The sequence below is a fragment of the Urocitellus parryii genome, chromosome 3, assembly GCF_045843805.1.
Source record: "Urocitellus parryii isolate mUroPar1 chromosome 3, mUroPar1.hap1, whole genome shotgun sequence".
NCBI classification, from domain to species: Eukaryota; Metazoa; Chordata; class Mammalia; order Rodentia; family Sciuridae; genus Urocitellus; species Urocitellus parryii.
In genome coordinates, this window is record NC_135533.1 from 36,298,036 (window position 1) to 36,315,480 (window position 17,445).

Here is a 17,445-nt window from a genome sequence, read left to right on the forward strand (position 1 = left end):
GATTTCCTTTTTATAATTTGAATGGGTGCACTTTATACATTTGAAATATCATTAAAATAGAAACTAACTTACAAAAATGTACAGGAGGCTTAATGTAAGAGAAGAGGATATATGTTTTCAACTCCTTTGTTCATTTTTTCCACTTTCTTTTTAGAAATTGTTTCTGTCAATTTTAATTTTCACTGAGTTGTGTGGAAACAGGATGCAAGGAGACAGTTGCCTCCAACTGCAAATAGCAATCAAAGAGTAGTAAATGTTTTCAGCAGTTGCAAGTTTCCTTGAATCTGTCTGGAAAAGTATGTGGCCAAATAAAATATGCCGTTCTGGAAAAGCAGCAAGAGATATCATGATGTTTTAAATTTAGGAAGTGAAAACTAACTCAGAAAAGACCCCAAAATTATAGCATAGAGGAGGTACAAAGAAATTGTCATAAATAAGAAGAATCTAAGACTCAAAGATGTGAGGAAAGAGCACAAAGATTTGAGGAAAGAGCCGCTTTTATAAAAAGAAGAAAGTAGTACAATATAGGTCAGATATCAGCATTTTAATGGCTATCTTTGTAATGGCACACATTAACAGGGACATTGCAACTATTTCTCCTCGACTCCTATATCTTTGGCAGTTATGAACATATGATTAATCATTTCAAAGTTTCTGTGTTTGCTTTCGATGTCATTCCTATACTGCAATTAAAAACAAGAAAGCAAAACAATGACATTATCAAAGCACCAGAGTCTTAAAAATGTAATTTCTTGAAAAGCAAATGTAGAAATTTTATGGAATAAGGTGAAAAGACCCTGCTTGAATAAAATAATAAGGTTATGTTCCCTGAATCTAATGAAACATACTTTAAAAAAAAAAAAAAGAAGTCAAAAGCACTCTGTCAACTTCCTTTAACTTCCTCAAACCTTAATACATCTTGGCTTCAAATGTGTTAAAGAAACTCAGTGGTACTTAAATACATATTCTCTCTAGTGAGATTGTAAGAGTTTAAAAATGGATTTTGGAATCTTATGCCATAGACCATTCACAGCAGATCCAAAGGTTTCTACGTTCAGGTGGCAGAACAAATCTAAGAAAATTTGGTTTAGTGCTCAGATGAAACTATCCTAACTTCAAGGCCAGGGATGCCTCCTGGTGGGGATGAATATATAATGATCACAAATGAAAAAAAAAAAACTTTTTCTCTCAGAAATATATTCACCAACCACAGTTAAATTGATTTTAGACTTTTGATGTCCCCAAGGATGAGACTGTATTTTTAGATGAAGCATAATATCTCTCTTCTGAAAAAATATTGGACTAGATAAAATACTTCAGGGTACATTAGTGGGAAAATTAGTAAAAATGATATTTCCGTTATACAACTGAAAATGAGTACTTAATGCTGTTTTGATGGCCTGTGACAAATATCTTCTGTTGAAATTTGCAAAATAATGCCTGGAGTTGGAAAGCCCCAGCAACAGGAAGACTCTCTGGATTGCTATATTCATGGGTGGGATGACTCTGTTTAAACAAAAGTGTTTTCAACAGAATGAGACTACTTTGATCATTGAATATATTTTACAAATAAGTCCCAAAAGAAAAAGAAGAAAAAAATGATTAAAATGGGTTGATTGTAGATAAATAGTTTTTGCAAAAGGCCTGAGTATAGCATAATAAGCTGTCTTTTCAGCCATACTTAAAGCCACTCTTCTTTATGGCGTTTGGAAAATTATGTATGGGAGTATATATAAATTAAAAGATAGAAAGTAATTTATTTATGGTTATAATTTTACTTGAACTTGCTGTTAAATTCAACATACATAAAATTTAGGTCCAACATGTACATACTTTTAAAAATATTATTTGTGTATATACTTTAAAAACTAAGAAAATATTTTAAAAATAATGTATTCCAAAATACTGGTATGAAAGACAAATTAATTTAAACAAACTTTTATTTAAAACATTGCATGAATGTTTAAACAATTGGAAATATTTGGAAAGGCAGCCTTGCACTCATTCATATCAATAAATTATGTCTCAAATAGTACAAGTGAGGCATGCATAATGTATACTCTTTAAGAATCTTTTTTTTCCCATTGTTGAAAATAAATATAACATTCACATAGCAAAATATATATTTATTTCCTGAAAATAAATTACATTTTATTACACATAATACTTCTAGAAGACTTAAACCTTGGTTTCAAATGAAACCTCAAACATTAGTAGAAAAAATCATAAAGCCAAATGTTTTCTTAGTTGCAAATCAAATTAAAATATTTTCCCTTGGATTTATCATGAATTATGCAATATCAGTAGAACAAAGGAAGCTGAGAGAGCTTTAAAAATAAAAAATTTTAAAAAAGCTTTAGACATTTGAGAAAACATTTGAGATACTCAATAAACTCCAAATATGGCCAAGTTCATCCAGCCTTAAAAGTAATTAAGAGATAGTTTTAATCCTTTTTATTTGAATTAATATCCTCTTGAGCGTGCGCTATAGTTTTCCTTTCCCAGAAAAATATAAAAAGTCCTCCTGACTCTAAATGAAACATATATTATTAAGTTTTTTGCTTCTTTATTTCCCTCTCATCATCGGCCTTGGATTCCAATAACAGGGGCATCTGGTTGTTGGTCCAGCAAGCATTACACTACTGTCAGTCCACTCGGTCTAGCAGAACATTGATTTTTAAACAGGGAGCCTTGAAGAGAATAATTCAATATTCTATTAGACAATGAACACTGGCAGTCGAATTGGTGGGAGGGAGTCCTTCACTCCACTTTAATGTATATTAATGGAGAAAAAAAAACTTTTTTTTTGTTCCTGTTAGATAGAATGTTCCTGTGGATGTATTTAAGAGGTAAAGAGGTAAATAACCAGGGGAATCCTCTATTTATGGGAAAAGGTGAGAATAGGCAGGAAAAAAGAAATCAAAGGAGTAGAAAGGCTATAAGGAAATGCATGGTAATATGACATTAGAGTTTTATTGTTGTAATTGCTTTTTATTTAAAAACTCTTGGGAGATCCAAGGTAGTAGATTAAAAGCACTCAGCTTCTCCATGAGATACAATCAAAAACATAAGGAATGTAGCTGCTTGTTGAGTAAGTGACCATGGGAGACTGCTGGGATCCAATAGTGCAGAGATAGAAGAACCTAAACCCAAATATCTGGGATAGTGGCAAAACAGGACAGAAGACAAAAGAAGAATACCCCAGCTGGGACTGCATAGCAGCATAGCATGGGGAGACAGGATACCCTGGGGCCAGAGTCGGGGGCTGTGTCAGTATGAGGGAAAGCCCCATCCCAGTGAGCTCCACCTTTACAGGATTTGACACCCTGCAGACAAAGTGTGAACAGATAAGAGACCTTAGGGATCAGACTCTGGGGAAGTTCTCTGCACTTTCCAGTGTATTCTGCTGGAGTAACCAGGAAACCTTATGAGAAGGGTCCTGTTTGTTAGGTCACTTTGAGATGGGCTGAGGAACAAAGCACCAAGCAACCCATGTGCATAAAAGAACTACCAATCAGGCCCGGACAGAACCACCTGTCAATCAGTGGGGTCTCCTAACCAATCCTGAATCTCAGCAAGCTCCCCTGACCAACCCCAGTAGGGCAAGGGACTCTAAAAACCTCTCTTTTCCTGTCTCAAGCCCTCCCTTCCTGCCCTAAGCCCAATAAAAGTTCTAGTCTGGTTGAGCCCCATGCTCTTCTTCCTGAACAGCCCTGATAGTCTGGAGGGTCTGGCCCAGAGCGAAATCTCAATAAATCCTTCTTCAGCAGCCTTTCTGATCTATCTCCTTTTGGTCATCACTGCCTGACCTTACGCTGTTGTCAGAGCTTATAATTTTGGGAGTCAAAGGCCCTTGCTTTTTCCTGTCTCTGGAACCACTGAATTGGCTCAGTGGGTAACCCCCTTGAATGTTGGTTTGCCTTGGGGAGAGACTCTGATATAGACTCTGGGAGAATTCTGTGTTGGAAATCTAGACTGCAATATAATAGGGAGTGGAAGTGGCTTCAGGAACCCAGCCCAGAGGAGTGAAAAGTCATGTGTAATTTCACTGGGAGCCAAGTCTGGGAACAACAGAATCATTGATGGAGGATTCCGTGGGTCCTTCTTCCTACCTCCCCAAGTGTTCATTTGTCGTTCCATAGCCTCTTACCACACCTGGGGGCATCTGGGAATAAGCCACAATGATGGCAAGAGCCCCAATGTTCTGAGTGCATGGTCTAAAATGCTCCAGGGGAATCTTTAAAGAGTTCTGTATTCTGCTCTCTGACAATCTGCAAGCCTCTGTTAGTTCCACCTTTGAAGTGCACAGAAAAAGGCTCAGGAGAGAAAGTGTTCAAGGCAAAGCTAGCGTGCTAGCTCTGTTATATGCTACAGGGCTGGCATTTTCCCTGGCCCCAGTGTACATAGCCCCAAAAGCTCCAGAGAGAATCGTTGGGGAGTTCTGCATTACTTGCTAGCTGGCTGACAAGCTGCAGAGCCTGTGTTAGCTCTGCCCTTAGTGCTCATCCTGGAAAGTTCTGGAGGAAATATTTACTTGAGGAACCCCAATTGATCCATCAAGCAAAGCAACTGTAAGGTTCCAACTAGCTTGAGCTGCAAATCACTCTCTTTAATTATCAGGTAAGCACCACCACCAAGGAAAGAATAGGTAAGGATAGTGGTTGAGTAACATCCAGACATGGCTCTGTCCAAGGGGTGCAGACCAAGATTTGGAGAAAATCTTTGATCAACGTAGGTTGTAAGCTTCACTCTCACCCCTTCCTTCAAGTACCTCTGCAGGGAGGAAATTTTTGTTTTCTATTAGTAGTTTGTTGTTGCTGATTTTTATTTATTACACTCCTCTTTTCTCTTTATTCTCCTTTTTTCCTTTGCTTTACTTTGCACCTACTTTCATGTTTTATTCCTCTTTCCTCCTCTTCTCAATTTTGATTATTTCTTATCTTTTCCCTTGTTTCTAAATTTTATTTTCATTATGGTTTTGAGATTTTTATTTTGTTCTGTATTGCTTTTGCCCATCTTCTTTGTAGTAGTGATTGTTGCTGCTAATGTTTTTATTGTATTTCTGTATGTTTTTCTTCATGGTCCTGGGGGTTGAGTCTGGGAATTTACACATATAGGGTGGGTGTTCTGCCCTGAACTACAACCACAGCTCAGTTAAGAAGAATTGCTCCTATGTTTATCCATGAATTAATCCTGAGAAAACCTTGGTGGATACTTCACAACAAAGAAAAGGGGTGAAAAGCTCCCAGCCAATGATTTAGGGGGTAAGTAACACCCAGACTATCTTGCCATACCCAAGTCAGTGTGGCTAAGGGTGATCTGACAGTCTGCTCCCAGGCATCATCCCTGCAAAACACCGAGAGAAATTACACAACTGCTGTGGACACTGAGTCTATGAAGGTCTTCAGCATTGTTTGCTTCCATACCCCATAAGATCACACATTGATGACAAGGCTGGAGGTGAGTGCCACAGAGGTAGAGCTGTGACGCCAGTCCCTGCATCTTCCCATGAAACACCAGAATCTGCCCCAGTGTCTAAATAGATGATATAAGCTTGAGGCCTTTCACTGTGATTGAAAGAATCAGTACCAGAAATGAAGCTCATCTCAAAGCATGAGTACTAAATTCCCAAATCAGGCAAGCTGGTTCCTAGAACAGATGTTCTTACCCTATCCATAGGTTTGCTTTTTTTTTTTTCTCAAGAGAATCATAAAAGAATACAAGTAGCTATTTCCTAGAATTGTCATATTATTTAAAAACCTTCATATTATTTTGACTCAGACTTGGGAAATGCAAAACAAAAATAACCAGTAAAAATTCATCAAGAAATGAAGTAGTATAAGACTTATACAAGGAAAGGCTGAATTTTAATTCTCAAATATGTAAGCTATTATCTCAATGTAAATGGTAAGCAAGGATAAGATAAGAAAGGAATAAGTTAAGGCTATGCTACAAGATAGATATAAACCTTGAAATTTAAAAAGCCAAAATATTTAATCACTAAAATATAAATTATGTATGCAACATTTCCCAATCTTTTTGTGTTTACTTTTTGAAAAATTGGTGAGTAGAGGGTAGAGAAAGGTATAGAAGAAGTTATTTAAATTTTTTTTTTTTATAATTATGCTGGTTTAATATATTTTTTAACAAATTCACCCTCTCTGTATTGGTAATTCTTTCATTTTTGTTTAAAAAGTGTGAAAAAAAGTGTTAAGTTTAATCAGAACATAGTTCTCTGATATGCTCCATGTTTTCTTGTGGGGATAAGTCTACCAAAGTACAAGTCATTTCAATATGTGTATAACTTGTTACACCTTTAGATTATGTTCAAATAGGTAAACATTTGCACATAATCAGGCACCTAGAAATTCATATTTCATCATCTACTGTTTCTGTTAATAAGTTCAAGACATAAATGAAGGTATTTCTAATACATAACATATGAAAATTAGATTGCAGACTAGAAAAAAGAGCATCATTTATGACTATACTTATGATTCCTGAATAAAGTTATAGTATTGTATTATAAACCTTGAAGTCATTCCTAGATTCACCAAGGTATATTAATATTCTTATGCAATACATATTGTTTACCATCTGCCTAAACCTACACAGATTATCAGTATACTTGTAGCAGTTAGAGCAATGATTTGAGTCAATTCAGCTTATCCTTAATAAACAATGTGACAATCTTATATTTTTTATAAACTTTGCCAAAATTATTCAATTAAATCTCAGTTTCTTTTCTATGAAAATGGGGAAATAATAGTACCTACACTAGGCGGGTATTCAGGTGGCTTCTACATTTTCAGCACTGTAAATTGTTAAGGGTCAATCTTTTGTGGATAATTAGTACTTCTTCTGTGCACATTGCCAAGTATTTTTTAATATTAAACTAATCTTGATAGTCTTAATAAATATTTAGGGCCAACACCTATAATTTCTGCAGTAGTATGAACATAGCAATTTTCTCACTATTTTATTTAAGAAACAATCAGTAAAAATTATTTATGTACTTTCTTTAAACCTTTCATCTCTGAATATTCCTAGTGTCCTTTATATTGGAAAATTAATAAAATATAGCATATGAGAATTTCTTACTCACTTAATATGTTCCTTTAAGGAAACTGAAGGGTTTATTTCTATTTTTGTTTATTTTATTTTGTTTTATTGCTGGATCACTATAAAATAGCAATGTTCTTTGTAGGAATTCTAACTCAGACCTTGGCTTAAAATATTACATATTGGTTCTTACTCTAATAAAATCTGCAGAATTATAAATGAAACTTCCCTCTCTAAAGGAAAATTAAATAAAAGTCATCAAAGAATGATGTTAAATGATTATCATATAATTGAAGGCTTTTTCATTATAGAGAATAAATTAAATTAAATTATAATATTTTGTTTAAAACCAATGGTTTAAAATTTACTAAATTTTAAACAATTCAAAACCTACTATTAAGAAAAAGATCAATATATAATCATTCAATGATTATTTATCTACAGAAATTCCTAGAATCTAGTATTAGATCATATAGGGAGTTTTCCTGCACAAGAGAAGGATGTGACCAGACAGATATATAAGATCTCCATACAAGAGAATTCTGACAGTGCAGGTGTTGATTGGCATGGTAAAACTGAAGAGGTGATATCAGTAAACGAAAATAGCAGGGATGCCTTAGGCTATACAAACTTTAACCCATGATTACAGATGTGCATCAATACATAGATATCACTTCAAATCTCTCTTTGCAATTTAATATGTTCTTCTCATTTTAGATATCTTAGAATTCGCTAACAGGCTACTTCCAAAAGCTGCTCTCCAACAGATGCAGGTTCTTATCACAAAGTGAACTCATTTGCACCTGCTTAAGGCTCTGCAAGAAGTATAGTAGCTGTGTCAGTCCTGCTTTTGCTTATCAAATTTACATTTCAAAGTGGCTAAATTGTTTGGAAAGTGTATCCCAGAGTGGAGTTTTTTGCAGTCTCCACTTTGTGTTTAGAATGTCTGATATATACATAAAATAAATAAAGAAAAAGACAGAGATAGAACTACTTATTCTTGACATTTGGTCATGTACAAAGGAAGAACAGAATTGCTTCAAAATAGGGCAAATTTACAAGTAGTTCTCTCTACAATACATAAGGTTCATATCACCATTAATATTTAGAATGGAATTGAATTGAATGTTAGAGATTGAAGGAATTTTAGATAGCACTTATTGTATTGTCCTTGTTTCATAAATGAAAAGGCAGAAATTCAGAGAGCTTATAAGTAAAACAGTATGATTTTGGATTCAGATTCAGCTTTAATTGATCCCTGACTTTGTCACTTAAGTTGTGGAATGGTAAGTATAAGTTTTTTTTTTTCATCTCTTCTTTTAACAGATTCAATAAAGCAACATAAATAATTAGTTGAATAAACCAAGGAAAGAATTCCAATGGGGAAGACCTGAATCCATCATTTCTGGCTGGAATGCTGACTTATACAGTACCTGATGGCAGTTTCACTGAAACCTCCTGCAAAGTAGGAAATAGCTCAATTATATGATTTCTAAATTGCTCCTCTGGGTTTTACTCAACTTACTGTTGGGTATAGTCATTCTAGTTGTATGTTTGGATCAGATTCTTAAGACAGTGTTATGAGTGATACAGATGCTAGTTTTTAGAGAAATTTTATTTTTTTAAAAAAAGAGAGAATGTCTATTTAGTGCTAGTATGAACTTCTTAAGAAGGTCATCTAAAAATCTTCATTTCCTCTATTATGATCTATTAAACTCATCATCTTGAGTTTAATAAAACATTTGTCAGTTTTAAGGCATATCTATTAGGACAAGATAAAAGAGCTAGCTGATTTAATACCTAAATCCCCAAAGTGACAATTAATAGGTTGATCTCCATGTGAAGACATGTTTCTAGAGACACTGATCAAAGACATGAAAAATGCTATGGGATGATACAAACACACACACACCCACACACCCACACACACAAACACACTCACTTACACACATACACACACAAACACACTCACTTACACACACACACACACAAACACACACTCACACACACACACACAAAGTGTTTTAAGAGATAATATTGGGAGGAATAGTTAATTTAATATATGGAAAAATGACAAGTCCCAGGACAGTGAAATGACAACCTCCAACCAAAACTGTATGACCCAGAGGAAGATGGAGGAAGAAGGCAATCATTAATTCTCTCCCAGTAAATCCTTCCCAGTAACATTGGGCCCCAAGGCAAAAGGAGAAAACTTTTCATCCCTTCCTGGGTTCATCCCCAGTATCTCCACAAAAATTCATCCCTAAACAACCACAACGGATCCTGAAGGGAGGAGGCAAATACTAAAATACTGGGCCCTGGACTTTTACCCATTCCTATTGCCAATAAGTCCTGGAAGGAGAGAAACAAATAGTGAAGCTCTGGGTAATAATGCGTCCCAGAGGAAGAAGATAACCAGTGAATACCAGTTCTGTGCTTTTTCTAATGACAATGAGTTCCAGGCTTTGTGCAACTTTTTCCCTGACTGCCCAGACCTACAGATTCTGCCTCAGTCTCCAATGATTAATTCACTCTCTTTGTAAACTATAAAACTCAGAGCCCCTCTGTAACATGTTTCTACTCAGAAAATGAGCTCTCCCCCCTTCCCTACCAGTGCCTGATTGATTGACTGCACTGCAGAATAAGGGGAAGCTTGCTGACCTGTTTGAAGTCTGCTTCCGCCCTGGTTATTTATGTTTTCATGATGGTGCTGAAACCATGGTAGTTACTTTTGCTTATAGTTAATGCATATGAATTAAGTCTAACATTCTATAACATCTATAAAGAAGGCTAAAATATGGAAATAGAGTTTTAATGAAAATAAAGTTAATTTCAGGTGCAGGTAAAACACTAGTTTTGTAAATACCCTTCCTTTTAGAAGTAGTTTAGCACTAGTTTATGTGTAACATGTAGTAATTTTAGTTGGCTACAGATTAAAGATAAATGTAGGCCTCTAGATTTTGCTCTGATCTTATTTGGAATACAAAATTTATTTCTCAATGGCACATTTTGAGAAGAGACATCGAATGAGAAGGTATAAGACCATAAAGCATATAAATCCAGAAATGGTTGAAAGTGTTGCTAAGTTCTCAATTTTGTGTCCTCCAGAGTTTTTGAGTTGAAATCCTGATCCCCACACAGATTGATGGTGTTGAGAGATGTGGTATTTGGAAAATGATAGGTCATGAGTGCAGAGTCTTCATGAACAGAATAGGTGCTTTATAAAAGAGTCTCAGGAAAGAACCTTCACTCCTGCATGTGAGAGCACAGCAAGAAGACTAGTCTCTGAACCAGGAGATACCTCATAAGGATGTGATCATTCTGGCCTCTTGATCACAGACTTCTAGGCCCCAAAACTGTAGGAAATAAATTTCTATTGTCTATAAGCTACCCAGTCTATGGTAATATTTTAGAGCAACCCAAACAGACTCAGACTAGTGTTTTGTATTATTAAAACAAAAAATCAAACTACAAAAATAATTTACTAAAGGGTTTTGGGGGAGACAAACAAAATCTGTTCCCTTTTGTGATAATAAAATAAGCTCAATGGGCAGAATTCAGTGTTCCACTCCATTTTACCATATTAAAAACAGCCATTAAAGTGACCCAACATTATACAAGATCCATTCCCAAAATAGCAACCAAAAAATCACAAGGCATAAAAAAAAGGAATGTGTGTTAGACATTGTGAGCCTTCTGGAGGCCGGATCTATTAGAGAAGAACATCAGCTCTGTGTCCAATTATAACATTTAGGCTTTCATTCCAGGGCAAGACTCGAGAGAGATAGGAATGTGCACATTGTTTTTTCTCACCAGGCTAAATAAGATGTTATATTTAACACTATTGCACATTAAATCTTTAACAAAATCTATTATATTTATATTTCTTTTCTCTTCCATAAGATTTATGCAATTTTTTAAATACGTAGAGTTCTTAATTGATGCATTCCACCGATAAATCTACATATTTCATAATTGCCAAGATAAAACTGCTTTACTTCAGAAAACAAATCCACATCTATCTAACTTAATTTAAAAAAATTAAGACTCTAAACCAATAATTTTACTCTGTAATACATTTATAAATCATGATCTGTTTTCTTTTTTTTTCAGGAAAACAGTTGACACATTTGTAGAGATTTTTAAAGTTGTCTAAAATACATTTTCATACGTTAATTATGAAAATTCTATACAGTTAATACCAATGTAACCTTACTTACCTATATTTTTTGTGTGAAAAAGGTAATAAAAAATTTCACAAAGCACTTGTTCCAAATACAATGTATTTCTAGTCTAATAGAAACACATAGAGTTTACTAGGAAGCCCCATCTCTCCTCAGTAAAGGTCCCTCCTAACCTGTCCAGTCTTTACATTCCGCCCCCCTTACCTATCTCTAATTATGTAGCAATTTTGTTTTCTCATAGGTTATATTAATCTGTGGGTTCTAGACTTGTAAAAGACTCTGCCTGGCCTTACCTACTTATTCTAATAGTGAACTGACACAAATAGAAAATTCAAATCAATATTAAAGAAGCAATTTAAACAAATATTTGAACAGAGACCAAATAATCTGTATAAATTCAATTAATGCTCTCCTTCACAGAGGCAAGAAAAGGCTATTGGATTAATAGGAAATGAGTATCTAGAAACATAACATGCTTTATCCAATTACGTATAAATCTCTTTTTAAAAAAAATACTAGCAGTGTTGATTCTATCCTGTTATGGAGTGAGTGTTTGTGTAACTCCTCCAATTCATGTTGAATCCTCAGCCCAATATGATAGTATTTGAAGGTAGGGTCTTCAGGAGGAGATTAGATTTAGATGAGGTCACCAGGGTGCAGCCCCTTGATGGCATTAGTGTGTTTACAGGAAAAGACACTGGAGTTCTCTCTCAGTGGGGTCACACTGAGCAAGGGCCATGTGAGCACCCAAGAAGGTGGCTGTTGGGACACTAGGAAGACTAAATGTGCAGGTTCCTCTACCTTAGAATTCCCAGCCGAGAACTATGGAAAACAAATGTCAACTTCTTAAGCAGTGATAAATATTCGTTTATTGGCTGAAGTAGTCAGTCTTCTGAAATTTTTTATTTGCTTGCAAAGCCAGCTTTATCAAAAGAATCTTATTGAGTTCATTTAGAATAATCAATATCTGATTATCCTCAATATCTGATCGGGCTCCTCATTCTCCACTATTCCCAGAGTGAAATTGAATCTTCCTAGCCTTTTTTTCAGCAACCATCTGGTTCAGTCTGCTAAGCCTAAAGACCCTTTTCCCCTGATGTTCCCTCTCAGCAATTTTCTGCTCACAGACCCCCACATTGCTCCTTACTATGAATTCCCACTTGCCCAAGCCATATTCAGAGTTAATTGTTCCTCTACTGCAAATCCTCACTGTAGTGGTCTCTGTACCCATTGCCATGGTCCTGAATAAAGTCTGTGTTGCCACGCTTTAATGGACATCATTGAATAAATTTTCTTTAATATTCATTGGTCTATGCTATTTTGGTTTAGCATTCTGAGCTAAGGAACTATTAAAGACAAATTTTAATTTAAGAAAGAACAATTAATAGTTTGACTAAAACATGAAGCATGGAGCAGATATTATTGCAATGCATTAGGATTAATTTAAAGTTCATTTTGATAAAATAAAGGGATAGTTTATAATCTTATTAGAGTTTTAGACACCCCCATGAGGATCTCAAAACATAATTCTTTTGAAAATTGCCTATACTTGGATACAGACAAAAACTGAACATAGTTTGGTCACTGTCAAATTGACCACACTATATGTCTCTGGAGTTACAAATCTAAATCTAATTAAACCTACTTAAAAGAGAAACGCATGAGGAAAAGTAATTTAAATCATTGTAAAAATCCACTGGAAAAATATGTTTTACAGAAACTTGAGCAAACTAAAGTCTACTTAATTAATATAGGAAAACATTACTAATATTTCCCCAAATAATATTACTGCTGCATAGTTTTATTCTGCCACATACACTGGGTGAAAGAGCAGTGCTGGTAAAGAGTGTATCACATCATGTATTGATATTCATATTCTTCTTGGCATTCCTCCACAATTTGGTTCATGCTAGTAGTGTTAAGAGCTTTCATGAGAAAAGTCCTAGACAAAGAATGTTTCCCTAAAGAAATAATCCTGAATGTTGAAGAATTCCAGGAAGCATAATCTGACCCTTCCTCTACTCTTTTCTCCTTTTACTTTCCCAGGGACAATCCTATTTTCATCCATTTTAGGGAAATACATATATTTGGGGGAAAGATGGGAATTACTAGTTTATTATACAAGGAGTGATACTCTCTAACCACTAATCTCTTGAGAATCAAATAACCAGGGAGAGAGCAAACTGATTAATAAAGCCAAAATGGATGGCCTTCTTGATATCCAGTCCCCTTTCTCCCATAGATGATAAACATCTGGCTCAGAGAGTTTTAATTTTTCAAGGTCCATGGTTGAACCTATGACAGGTCAGGAAAATTCAGCCCTAAAAGTATTGAAATAGATTGATATACTGTTTTCAGTTCATTAACAGAGCTTAGGTAACTGATAATTTAACCTCATAAAAGTGACATCTAGGCTTACAGACTACGCAACTGAGCTAGCTAGTCACAGGGTTTATAAGGTTGAGAATTTTCAAAATTTGGTAGTAGTATTCAAGTTTCTCTTAGGACATTTTATATCTAATACACAATTTCCTGGTAGCCACTATCTGTGTATGCACTTGCAAATTAAGCATTAAAAATTTGGCATACACACACACACACACACACACACACATAATTGGAATTCATAAAGAGCAAAGCACAGATATTGGAATGTTTTTCTGAAAAGAGATAAGCAAGCAATATGCTACATTAATTTTTAAGTCTCTGCATATTAATTTCCTCAAACAGTTGCATCTCTCATGCTTGCCTTAGTTTTGAACAAATTTTGATAAAGAATCTTTATTTAATAATATTTAATCATGCAATATTAAACACATTCAGTTTTAAATTTTCCTGGTAATAGACTAATACCCACTTTAAAAGATTTTTTTTTTTCTGAAGCCTCAAAGACCTAGATTCCTGAACACTTATTAAAAAAATGATAACCCAGAGGGAAATCTTCTAAATATTGCTGAATCAAGTTACTTTCTCAATTTGAAACTCTATTGATCCATTCTGGGATGCTTTCATATAACTTCAATGGTCTAAGCAGAAATAATTGTCACCAAATCATATTCTTGGTCACACAGAACTGCTTAAAACTGAAAAATGGGGCTTATTTCAGCTCATTTAAGGAAGACAATTGCCTTTTAACTAATAGAGAGAAGTAGCTACTTATATGTGACTGTAATGTTTATTTTAATTTTTATAAATTATACAAACTCTTTAGGGCTGCTTATTATCCATTTAGTTCTCTATATTCTTTACCTTGCCTTTCCTATAGCCCACATCCAGACCTATCAAGGTGCTAGTCATTCATTAAAAATGTTATGTAGCTCTGCTTCCTGGTGGTCATATCCTGAGCTGCTTTCCTCCTCAATTTCCTTCCACCATGATGTTTTGCCTCATTTGGGGCCCAGAGCAGTGGAGGTGGCTGAGACCTCTGAAACTGTGAGCACCAAATAAAGTATACAATTTTTCTCCTGGCTGCCTTGGAATATGTTGTTTTTCCTGAAACAGCTACCATCCTCTCTAAATTCTTCTATTGAAATAGTTCTTTAGGATCAAAACCAAGGATTACCTTCTCATGGACTATTATCTAACACTTCCTTAAGTTGTAAAAGTCTACAAGTTATTTTTTGCATTACTCTACTGGTACTTACTGAGGTATGGTTAAGATCACAGATGTGACTGTGTCTTTTAGTAGCTGTAACATGCTCCCACCAAAAGACTGCATCTGGTTTAGCTAACATTGATTACCAGAGGCCTGCAATGCAGGTTGCAGAATGAAGTAAAAGGGGAATAAACAAATGAATACATAGTGAGGTGAACTTAGGTGACTTAGTACATTGCCATTTGAGTTAGCAGAACTCTAAAAATATATACACAGCAGCCTAAAAATAAAACTCTTAAGAAAATAATTAAGTCATCAATTCAATTATCTTCTATTATTACCCTTATACACAAAGCAATTGTTTCAATTATTTTGAAGATCCAATCAGCCTAATCACTGATTTGGTCACTACACATTCTAGCTCCTGCTCTGGGATCAAAACAGGCAGGGGAAGGTGAAGTTGCCTCTTGAAAACCGATATTCCTACTGGATAAGGTACAGATTAATAAGACCAATAAAAAAAAATCTTTAGAAAGTTGAATCAAGAATTCCCTATTTTTTAGAGGTAAGACATAGTATGAGGAGTACAGGTTTTGAAGTGAGATGGATCCACCTTCAGTTTCTTTACCCTTTAAATGTATGACCTTGATATTTTTTACCATTTAAATGTAAGAACTTGAGAGCTTACTTAGCCCAGTGTTTATTTTTACTTTTAGAAGGATTTTAGTATCTAATTGTGCATCAGGGTAGAGGAATGTACTAAGATGGATGAAATAACCTGTAAAAAAAATGGCCATTTCCTTGCCTGACCTACATAAATTAATAAACAGGCCCCAGTCACTGAGCTGCCATCCTGTCAAGGACTCAGCAGCTTCCCCTGGAATCCTCTTCCTTCCCTCTATCCAGCTCCCCATCTGCTCTGCACTCTTTTCCCACAGAGCCTTCTGCAGGATATTTTCACCTAGGAAAAGGAATGGTCCCACGTCCCTATCTAGAACCTGTACTCTTTTGACTCCTTTGCTGATGTAAGTACTGGTGACAGCCTGCTTCCTAATGGCACTGGGATTATACCCAAATGAGAATTCTACAGAGAAACGGCAGGAATACCCTGACTACTGTCCCGGGGATAGCTTATGGTTACAGTAAAAAGAAACTAGTAAAGGTATTTAAGAAGAAATTTACCTGCAATAGTACTGCAAATGGGCATTCAAAATATGGAGAAGTAATTCAGCTATAGGGTGACCAGTGTAGGAACATATGCCAGTTACTGGTAGAGACTGGTCTGGCTAAGGCCCATAAGCTGATGGTTCATGGGTTTCAAGTGCTTGTGTCTCACTCAAGCTTCAGTGAGGATTTCCTTGCAATGAATAGAATTGCCCTTCTATTCCTTGTCACAGTTTCAAAAATCTCACAGCTTGTATAATATAACCATTTGAGGTCTGCTTTTAACTTGAACTAGTGTAATTCCTTAGGCAGTAAACCAAAAAGAGCCAAAAAATTAATAGTAGTTTGTTCCTCTTCTTGCCACTAGTAAATAGTAGTTTGCTCACTTTTTCCTTTACTAACAATTCTCACTTAATTTTGTCCTGCTTTGCAAAACGTTTGAAAGCTGGCATCTATTTGGTGGAGAGTCCAGATGCCACCAGCCCTATCTTAAACTCCAATTATGCAACAGAAGCTGTAATACTGTAAGTGAACGTCATACGGATTACTGGGAAATTCCTTCTTTCTTTGCTTCTTTCTCTCTCCTACCTCTTTCTCTTTATTCTCTTTCTTCCTTCTTTCCTTGCCTCCTTTTGTCCTCTATGAATATGTGCAAATCTAAGAAATACAAATTCATTTTAAAATTAAAATTACCTCTTTATAAAAATGTTACCAGTGAATGTCTGCCATCATTTTATCTGAAGGCAATCAGTCATCTTCTATCATGAGTGATCTTCCAGACTCATTTTTTTTTCCAGTTCATACTAAAGTGTTTAAAATCCCTCACAAACTGGTTAAAACACTTTGTGTTCTCTCCTCAAAAATGTACTGCAGGCTGAATCTTACAAGCCTGCTACTTTTGTATTCAACTGAATAAAAAAAAAATACCATTAGCTAATTTGTTTAATTTTCTAAAAACAAAACAACCAATTGATTGATATGTCTTTCACTTTTATCTCATTGTTTGAACATTAGGTAAGTAGATGTAAATTAAGCTATTCCACTGTAGCAGGCATGATACAGAGGCATTCTCCAGCACTGACAGAGATTATAGCTGCTGAAGTAGACTTTTAAGGTATTAGGCAAGTATTTGGTGGAGAGTGGTTAATAAACACTAATTAAGTCAGCTACAAAGAAACCCTTGGGGAAGATCAATATTATTAAGTGTTTAAACTAGCTTTTCACATTTACTGAATCTATATGCAATTGGGCAAGCTGCAATTCCTCCTTCACTTTCTTGCTTTTTCCTTTTATTTAAACTGAATATTCTCTTGCAGATCACACTCCTAATTGCCTCTTGCTCTCTAAAAGAACTTTTTAAAATAGCTACACATATTTTTACACATAACCTTGCCTAACTGTAAATTATTGAGTTTGGTCAATATATAAAGGTGATAAATC

At 35.1% G+C, this 17,445-nt stretch overlaps 1 pseudogene; it reads left to right on the forward strand.

The window, feature by feature from the left end:
* Positions 1–3,275: 3,275 nt before the first annotated feature.
* LOC113188774 (eukaryotic translation initiation factor 1 pseudogene) lies at positions 3,276–16,264 on the forward strand (annotated as a pseudogene).
* The last annotated feature ends 1,181 nt before the right edge of the window (positions 16,265–17,445 follow it).